Genomic DNA, 10,710 nt, shown 5'->3' on the forward strand with positions numbered 1-10,710 from the left:
GTGTAAGGAAGGGATCCAGTTTCAGCTTTCTACATATGGCTAGCCAGTTTTCCCAGCACCATTTATTAAATAGGGAATCCTTTCCCCATTGCTTGTTTTTCTCAGGTTTGTCAAAGATCAGATAGTTGTAGATATGTGGCGTTATTTCTGAAGGCTCTGTTCTGTTCCATTGATCTATATCTCTGTTTTGGTACCAGTACCATGCTGTTTTGGTTACTGTAGCCTTGTAGTATAGTTTGAAGTCAGGTAGTGTGACGCCTCCAGCTTTGTTCCTTTGGCTTAGGATTGACTTGGTGATGCGGGCTCTTTTTTGGTTCCATATGAACTTTAAAGTAGTTTTTTCCAATTCTGTGAGGAAAGTCATTGGTAGCTTGATGGGGATGGCATTGAATCCGTAAATTACCTTGGGAAGGATGGCCATTTTCACGATATTGATTCTTCCTACCCATGAGCATGGAATGTTCCTCCATTTGTTTGTATCCTCTTTTATTTCCTTGAGCAGTGGTTTGTAGTTCTCCTTGAAGAGGTCCTTCACATCCCTTGTAAGTTGGATTCCTAGGTATTTTATTCTCTTTGAAGCAATTGTGAATGGGAGTTCACTCATGATTTGGCTCTCCGTTTGTCTGTTATTGGTGTATAAGAATGCTTGTGATTTTTGCACATTGATTTTGTATCCTGAGACTTTGCTGAAGTTGCTTATCAGCTTAAGGAGATTTTGGGCTGAGACAATGGGGTTTTGTAGATATACAATCATGTCATCTGCAAACAGGGACAATTTGACTTCCTCTTTTCCTAATTGAATACCCTTTATTTCCTTCTCCTGCCTGATTGCCCTGGCCAGAACTTCCAACACTATGTTGAATAGGAGTGGTGAGAGAGGGCATCCCTGTCTTGTGCCAGTTTTCAAAGGGAATGCTTCCAGTTTTTGCCCATTCAGTATGATATTGGCTGTGGGTTTGTCATAGACAGCTCTTATTATTTTGAGATACATCCCATCAATACCTAATTTATTGAGAGTTTTTAGCATGAAGGGTTGTTGAATTTTGTCAAAGGCCTTTTCTGCATCTATTGAGATAATCATGTGGTTTTTGTCTTTGGTTCTGTTTATATGCTGGATTACATTTATTGATTTGCGTATATTGAACCAGCCTTGCATCCCAGGGATGAAGCCCACTTGATCATGGTGGATAAGCTTTTTCGATGTGCTGCTGGATTCGGTTTGCCAGTATTTTATTGAGGATTTTTGCATCAATGTTCATCAAGGATATTGGTCTAAAATTCTCTTTTTTGGTTGTGTCTCTGCCAGGCTTTGGTATCAGGATGATGCTGGCCTCATAAAATGAGTTAGGGAGGATTCCCTCTTTTTCTATTGATTGGAACAGTTTCAGAAGGAATGGTACCAATTCCTCCTTGTACCTCTGGTAGAGTTCGGCTGTGAATCCATCTGGTCCTGGACTCCTTTTGGTTGGTAAGCTATTGATTATTACCACAATTTCAGCTCCTGTTATTAGTCTATTCAGAGATTCAACTTCTTCCTGGTTTAGTCTTGGGAGAGTGTAGGTGTCGAGGAATTTATCCATTTCTTCTAGATTTTCTAGTTTATTTGCATAGAGGTGTTTGTAGTATTCTCTGATGGTAGTTTGTATTTCTGTGGGATCGGTGGTGATATCCCCTTTATCATTTTTTATTGCATCTATTTGATTCTTTTTTTATTAATCTTGCTAGCGGTCTATCAATTTTGTTGATGCTTTCAAAAAACCAACTCCTGGATTCATTAATTTTTTGAAGGGTTTTTTGTGTCTCTATTTCCTTCAGTTCTGCTCTGATTTTAGTTATTTCTTGCCTTCTGCTAGCTTTTGAATGTGTTTGCTCTTGCTTTTCTAGTTCTTTTAATTGTGATGTTAGGGTGTCAATTTTGGATCTTTCCTGCTTTCTCTTGTGGGCATTTAGTGCTATAAATATCCCTCTACATACTGCTTTGAATGCATCCCAGAGATTCTGGTATATTGTGTCTTTGTTCTCGTTGGTTTCAAAGGACATCTTTATTTCTGCCTTCATTTCATTATGTACCCATTAGTCATTCAGGAGCAGGTTGTTCAGTTTCCATGTAGTTGAGCGGTTTTGAGTGAGATTCTTAATCCTGAGTTCTAGCTTGATTGCACTGTGATCTAAGAGATGGTTTGTTATAATTTCTGTTCTTTTACATTTACTGAGGAGAGCTTTACTTCCAAGTATGTGGTCAATTTTGGAATAGGTGTGGTGTGGTACTGAAAAAAATGTATATTCTGTTGATTTGGGGTGGAGAGTTCTGTAGATGTCTATTAGGTCCGCTTGGTGCAGAGCTGAGTTCAATTCCTGGGTATCCTTGTTGACTTTCTGTCTCGTTGATCTATCTAATGTTGACAGTGGGGTGTTAAAGTCTCCCATTATTAATGTGTGGGAGTCTAAGTCTCTTTGTAGGTCACTCAGGACTTGCTTTATGAATCTGGGTGCTCCTGTATTGGGTGCATGTATATTTAGGATAGCTAGCTCTTCTTGTTGAATTGATCCCTTTACCATTATGTAATGGCCTTCTTTGTCTCTTTTGATCTTTGTTGGTTTAAAGTCTGTTTTATCAGAGACTAGGATTGCAACCCCTGCCTTTTTTTGTTTTCCATTTGCTTGGTAGATCTTCCTCCATCCTTTTATTTTGAGCCTATGTGTGTCTCTGCACGTGAGATTGGTTTCCTGAATACAGCACACTGATGGGTCTTGAGTCTTTATCCAATTTGCCAGTCTGTGTCTTTTAATTGGAGCATTTAGTCCATTTACATTTAAAGTTAATATTGTTATGTGTGAATTTGATCCTGTCATGATGATGTTAGCTGGCTATTTTGCTCGTTAGTTGATGCAGTCTCTTCCTAGTCTCGATGGTCTTTACATTTTGGCATGATTTTGCAGCGGCTGGTACCGGTTGTGCCTTTCCATGTTTAGTGCTTCCTTCATGAGCTCTTTTAGGGCAGGCCTGGTGGTGACAAAATCTCTCAGCATTTGCTTGTCTGTAAAGTATTTTATTTCTCCTTCACTTATGAAGCTTAGTTTGGCTGGATATGAAATTCTGGGTTGAAAATTCTTTTCTTTAAGAATGTTGCCCTTTGTCAGATGAGTAGGTTGCGAAAATTTTCTCCCATTTTGTAGGTTGCCTGTTTACAGAATAAATTGTTGGAACTGCTTACTGATAAAGAATTTAAAAATTTTGCACATAGAGCATCACTTGCTACATTTTGGGAAGAAATGTTAAAAATGAATATCCTGTTTTCTTTGCCATGAATATATCTATGTAAGACTGGTTTGTCTATTTTGTTATCAAAACATAGAGACAGTTTTGATATACATTATCCCCTATGAGTAGCACTGTCATCAGTCTAACCTAGATTAGATAAGTTAATATCAAGAAGTAAGCTCATTCATCACACGAAAATTACACATTAATATACAAATTGTTCATTAAAGTGTGTACATGGGTGTTTAATATGCAGAATTTATTCCATTCATAACTTTGTTATGATTGAATTACAAAAATTTTGAGTGTAACAGTAATTTTCTCTATTTTCCTCTCCAGATGTTGTCAATGAACAATGTGTACAGGTTTTTAAAATTCACTTTTTTTCTTATGTTTGGTAATATTAGTTGAAATGTAATTTTATGTCTACTGAATCTAATATTAAAAGGGGGCAAGAAAAAAAAAAAAAAAAAAGAATGTTGAATATTGGCCCCCACTCTCTTTTGGCTTGTAGCGTTTCTGCCGAGAGATCCGCTGTTAGTCTGATGGGCTTCCCTTTGTGGGTAACCCGACCTTTCTCTCTGGCTGCCCTTAACATTTTTACCTTCATTTCAACTTTGGTGAATCTGACAATTACGTGTCTTGGAGTTGCTCTTCTCGAGGAGTATCTTTGTGGCGTTCTCTGTATTTCCTGAATCTGAATGTTGGCCTGCCTTGCTAGATTGGGGAAGTTCTCCTGGATAATATCCTGCAGAGTGTTTTCCAACTTGTTTCCATTCTCCCCGTCACTTTCAGGTACACCAGTCAGACTTAGATTTGGTCTTTTCACATAGTCCCATATTTCTTGGAGGCTTTGCTCATTTCTTTTTATTCTTTTTTCTCTAAACTTCCCTTCTTGCTTCATTTCATTCATTTCATCTTCCATCGCTGATACCCTTTCTTGCATTTGATCGCATCAGCTCCTGAGGCTTCTGCATTCTTCACGTAGTTCTCGAGCCTTGGTTTTCAGCTCCATCAGCTCCTTTAAGCACTTCTCTGTATTGGTGATTCTAGTTATACATTCTTCTAAATTTTTTTCAAAGTTTTCAACTTCTTTGCCTTTGGTTTGAATATCCTCCCATAGCTCGGAGTAATTTGATCGTCTGAAGCCTTCTTTTCTCAGCTCGTCAAAGTCATTCTTCATCCAGCTTTGTTCCGTTGCTGGTGAGGAACTGCATTCCTTTGGAGGAGAGGTGCTTTGCTTTTTAGAGTTTCCAGTTTTTCTGCTGTTTTTTCCCTATCTTTGTGGTTTTATCTACTTTTGTTCTTTGATGATGGTGATGTACAGATGGGTTTTTGGTGTGGATGTCCTTTCTGTTTGTTAGTTTTCCTTCTAACAGAGAGGACCCTCAGCTGCAGGTCTGTTGGAGTACCCGGCCTTGTGAGGTGTCAGTCTGCCCCTGCTTGGGGGTGCCTGCCAGTTAGACTGCTTGGGGGTAAGAGGTCAGGGACCCACTTGAGGAGGCAGTCTGCCCGTTCTCAGATCTCCAGCTGCGTGCTGGGAGAACCACTGCTCTCTTCAAAGCTGTCAGACAGGGACATTTAAGTCTGCAGAGATTACTGCTGTCTTTTTGTTTGTCTGTGCCCTGCCCCCAAAAGTGGAGCCTACAGAGGCAGGCAGGCCTCCTTGAGCTGTGGTGGGCTCCACCCATTTGGAGCTTTCTGGCTGCTTTGTTTACCTAAGCAAGCCTAGGCAATGGCGGGCGCCCTTCCCCCAGCCTCGCTGCCGACTTGCTGTTTGATCTCAGACTGCTGTGCTAGCAATCAGCGAGACTCCGTGGGCGTAGGACCCTCTGAGCCAGGTGCGGGATATAATCTCATGGTGCGCCGTTTTTTAAGCCCATCGGAAAAGCGCAGTATTCGGGTGGGAGTGACCCGAATTTCCAGGTGCTGTCACCCCTTTCTTTGACTAGGAAAGGGAACTCCCTGACCCCTTGCACTTCCTGACTGAGGCAATGCCTCGCCCTTCTTCGGCTCGCGCACGGTGGGCGCACCCACTGACCTGCGCCCACTGTCTGGCACTCCCTAGTGAGATGAACCCGGTACCTCAGATGGAAATGCAGAAATCACTCGTCTTCTGCTTCACTCATGCTGTGAGCAGTAGACCGGAGCTGTTCCTATTCGGCCATCTTGGCTCCTCCCTCCGACAATATGTTATTTTGAAAGTCCATCTTTTCTGGGCCAAAAGATTTATAAATTGAGAACCTTTACTTAATGGCCTGTCAAAATATAGATTATTTAGTGTCTGATTTTCATGATTATTATTAAAGTTTTTATAACAATAAATAGTATTTTTGTTCTGCAATTTAAAAACTGTGCTTGAATGTACTAATATAGCTTTAAAGATTTTTAAATTAATTTTAACTTAGGAAAGTCATTTAAATACCTCCACCTTTGTTTTAGTATCCTTTCTTTGGACCACTCTGATGAACTTTAGAGCCCCTTGATCATTGGTCTTTTTTAAATGCGTAAGTCTCAGATGTCTCTGTTGCAATAACAACAAAATGGAAAATTATGCTTGAAGACAGTTATTGGCAAACTAGTACATGACTTTATGGTTTAAAACTGATAAATGGACACATAAGAACATTGAATAAGAATACCTATAACTAAAAAGAAACGTGTATTATAAGGCCCTGGAGGTGTTACCAAAATAAAAATCTTTTAAATTCTTAACTAAGCTGCTATGGTAGCTTTTTTTCATCATAGTGTATATGGTTTAACCATTTTAACATCTCTATTCAGCAGTTTTAATCCATATTTTAGTTAAATATGCAAACACAATTTTCTGAAAAATGTGTATAGTTTTTGATTTTCCTGTCAAGAGTACATAAAAATTTTTTATAAATATGACTTTATAAAATGTAGGTAGGATATACTTATAACTAGCTGTTAGGAAATAGTATAGTAGAAAAGATGGAGGAATATAACTTTTAAACTAAAACTGTGATTAATTGAAAATCTAGCAGGGAAAACCAGTCTTGATTATGCTATCACATAATTATACTTCTCAACTTGCCCAAGAATTTGAACTCTAAATGATGTAGTGCAAAATGAAAACTGAAAATAAAAATTCCCAAATTATTTAGAACAGTATTTTTTGTCTTCATTCTCTGCATTGTTTATACGGTTTTGTTTCCAAATACAATCTGAAGCTAGAAGTTAGCCTGTTGAAATTCCATGTGACAATGAATCATTCTCAATTGGTAGCAAAGAAATAATTTTGGAATGTTTGTGTTTAGCACATGCATTAAAGACAAAAATAATAATGAGTGATAACCAAAAATGAGAACCGAGAAATTACTTTTTCCTTTTCTGCTTACCTTGCTTTATTTCCCTACATCCTATACATTTTATACATATTTTAATTGTTTTCCACTAAAATATAACCTCCCTGAAGACTGGGTATTAGCTTTGTTCCCTTTTTTATTCCAAGTGACAAAACAGTACCTAGAATATGATTTAAAAAATCTCACATATCTGAAATACTAGGTATCAAGTTGTAAGTTTAAAATAATATTTCCTCCCTAAACAATTAAATCATTTCCTATAAATGTGGATTCACAACTTTGTCCAGCATTTTAAAACTGATATTTCTAAATTCTGTATAAACTTGGCTTGAGAAAAACGAAAATGTCCAGCACTTTAAAATTGATATTTCTAAATCCTGTATAAACTTGGCTTGAGGGAAAGATGAAAGAGTTAAGTATTGGGAGACAACCTGCTTAGTGTTCCTTAAACCAAGCTCCAATAGCTTCCTTTATCCCCTTATATTTGTTTACTTCCACCTCAAAATCTATCCTATTTTGTACCTGCCAACATTGAAGCTAGGTTGCCTTTTTGGTTCTGGCTGACACACCTTCTCCTTCTTACAGTTTTTTTTCCTCTCTCTCTCTCTCTTCTGTATTCCCACATGTCTCTTAATCTGTTTGCTCCATTCACAGGTTTCTGATCTCATTTCTATTTCACAGCTCTTCCATCAGTCGCAAACTCCATTGGCTCCAAACAGACATGGCTCTTCCATCAATGGCAAACTCCAGGTCATATAATCACTGCCTATTACTTGTTTGTTTTAAGCCATCCTTTAACTTGGAAATCGAAAAAAAACATAACAGTGTTCACTTTGGAATCACATAGACTAAAACTGAAGTGACACAGGGAGATTAGAATATCCCCTGTGCAAGAATGACAAATTTGTAACACATTTTCTATTTTTCAAATAAGCACATAAAAAGATGTTAAACACCATACATCATTAAAGAATTTCAGGTTAAAGCAATGAGATATCACTGCACACTCATTAGAATAACTAACAACCAAAACACTAACAACACTAAATGTTGGCAAACATGTGGAACAGTAGAAGCTCTCATTCATTGCTGGTGGGCATCTAAATGGTTCAGCCCTTTGGAAGACATTTTGACAATTTCTTATAACACTAAACATACTCTTACCATATGATCCAGCAATGGTACCCTTTGATATTTGCCCAAATGGATTGAAAATTAAGTCCACAAAAAAATCTGCACACATATGTTTACAGAAGATTTATTCATAATTGTCAAAATTTGGATGAAAGCAAGATGCTCTTTAATAGGTGAATGGATACAGAAACTCTGGTATATCTGATAATGGAATATATTCAATACTAAAAAGAAATGAGCAACCAAGCCATAAAAAGATATAAACAAAAATTAAATGCATATTACTATGTGAAAGAAGCCAATCTGGAAAAGCTACATGCTGCATAATTACATCTATATGACATTCTAAAAAAGACAAAAGTATGGAGACTAAAAGGATCAGTGGTTGCCTAGGGAGGGAGCTGGGAGGAATGAATAGGTGGAGCCCAGTGGACTTTTAAGGCAGTGAAACTCTTCTGTATGGTGGATACCTGTCATTATATATTTCTCAAAACCCATGAAATACATAACAAGAGTGCATCCTAATGTAAACTGTGGAGTTTGAGTGGTAATGATGTGTCAGTGTTGGTTCAATGCTTATAACTAATGTAGCACCCTGGTGTGAGGTATTGATGGTGGGGGAAGCTGTATGTGGCAGGGAGAGAACATAGGAGAACTCTCTGTACTTTCTATTCAGTTTTGCTGTGAAGATAAAACTTTTAAAAAATCTATTTTTTAAAAGAAAGGACAGAGAAGGTACTTTTCTTTATTGACATTTTGAACAAGACACAATTTGATGATGGGACTTTAAATCATTGCTTTGTTTAAAAGAATCCTCTCTTCTTCGAACTTAAATCTACGATTAAAGTAGTTGAACTATTTTTTTAATTTTTTTTATACTTCAAGTTCTAGGGTACATGTGCACAATGTGCAGGTTTGTTACATATTTATATATGTGCCATGTTGGTGTGCAAACTGTTTTTAAAAGGAATAATCTGTGTATTAATTATAACTAGACAGATAACATGGACTGAACAAATGTGCAATTTCAAATCAACCTGTGCATGATGTGGAAGATTTTTTTTTAACTGTCACACATAAACTATGCTAAAGTTTTAGGATACCACAATCTCTGCTCTTAAAATGAGAAAGTCATTATAAGTGAGGAATATTAAAATGTTACAAATAATACCTGAACTACAAAAAATCATTGAAAATTTTTATCACACATTAACCATGATCTATGCCAAAAATGGCAATTCACAGACAAAATTCAGTTTACGTATTTATTAATTTATGTATTTATTTATAATTTACACTGGATGTAGTATTTTTAACTGGATTTGAAATTGTTTACAATGGAAATATTCTGAAGCTCATCAATGATCTTTTCACTTCCTATTTTCTCCCTCCTTCCATCCTGCCTCACACATTACCAAATCACCTGGTACTTGAAAGCACTTGAATGACAACTATCCCCTGATCTAATCTTCCTTATAACAACTGCGTTCTAAACTATTGAAAACTTAATGTTCTAGCAAATCATTGGTAACCAAAACCAACTAATAATAAAGGCATTTAAAACTTTCGTAAGCGACATCAGCAAAAGTGATGGAGTAGGAAACTCCAAAAATCTTGTTACTCCACAAAATGAGTAAAGAAACTGGGAAAAACTTTCAGAATTGACTGTACCAGAACCCTTCAGATTCATAGAAATTTCCAACAACTAGGTGAATGCTTAATCGAGGTGGAGAAAATAATCTGAATAAGAGAGTTTTATGTTATCTTACTGTGATCCAAAACTACTCCTGAGTTCAGAAGTAGTTTTTCAGACAACAGCCCATTTCTACTATACTTTTCTAATGCCAAATAAAGCAAAACAGACTATATTCTTAAAGAATTGTAATTGTTTCTCTTGATCTGTCTGGGAACTCTTCAAAGGACTTGTATTTACCCCACTTGGAACTCTACTAGTGATGAAGCAGCTAGTGAGAGAGTATTTGTCAAATATATTTAAAAGAAAGTGTATTAGCTACTGCTGCCTGTGGAAAGGAATAAAAGTTGAAAAAAAAATAGACAAACCAAAAGCTTGGAATGAAAGACTTGAGAATGAGATGATTTGAGGTAAAAAATATATATATATTTTCTCTATATATATTTTTATATATAATATTTTATATATACATGTGTATATATACACACATATATTATTTATATATACATACACATATATACATATATTTATATATACATACATATATATAAATGATCTTCCATATATCCCAAGAATCTAAAAGGCCATGACATGCCAAGGGCTGGGTGCATGCTCAAAAAAAAAACTTAAAAAGCCTTAAGATCTCTCCTCCGTTAAACCTTCGGATTCTGTACACGCAAGAAGAGAAGGCTAAAACAAAATTATAGACTGCTTGTCTGAGAGTTGAAAGCATGCCTCAACTTACCCACAGAACCCATATACAATGACTGGAAGATTTTGTCTGGTTTTGAAAATTTTAGATAACTTCTGTTGAATCACTTGCTGATCACTAAGCTAATGGAACATAGATTTTAGTGGCCGCATACAACAAATAATACAAACTATACAAACTAAGTTCAAAAAAGTCACCAACGGCTAGGCATGGTGGCTCACTCGTGTAATATCATTATTTTGGGACGCCAAGGCAGGCAGATCACTAGAGGGCAGGATTTCTAGACCAACCTAGCCAACATGGTGAAACCCTGTCTCTACTGAAAATACAAAAATTAGCCCGGTGTGTTAACATGTGCCTGTAATTGCAGCTACTCAGGAGGCTTAGGCAAGAGAATTGCTTGACCTGGGAGGCTGAGGTTGCAGTGAGCTGAGATTGTGCCACTGCACTCCAACCCTCCAGCCTGGGGAACAGAGCAAGACTCCATCTCAAAAAAAGAAAAAAAGTCACCAATGAACAAGAACACAAGAAGCAGCAACCACAAACCCTGAAGAGGGGGAAGAATCTGATTTCCAAAGCT

General features: G+C 37.0%; 1 non-coding gene across 1 annotated transcript; it reads left to right on the top strand.

Moving 5' to 3' along the window:
* Nucleotides 1-7,415: 7,415 nt before the first annotated feature.
* On the top strand, nt 7,416-7,517 carry LOC129035937 (U6 spliceosomal RNA). Its single transcript, XR_008502420.1, has one exon. It is a non-coding gene; the product is annotated as a U6 spliceosomal RNA (small nuclear RNA).
* Nucleotides 7,518-10,710: the final 3,193 nt, after the last annotated feature.

Source organism: Pongo pygmaeus, chromosome 3 (assembly GCF_028885625.2).
Source record: "Pongo pygmaeus isolate AG05252 chromosome 3, NHGRI_mPonPyg2-v2.0_pri, whole genome shotgun sequence".
NCBI classification, from domain to species: domain Eukaryota; kingdom Metazoa; phylum Chordata; class Mammalia; order Primates; family Hominidae; genus Pongo; species Pongo pygmaeus.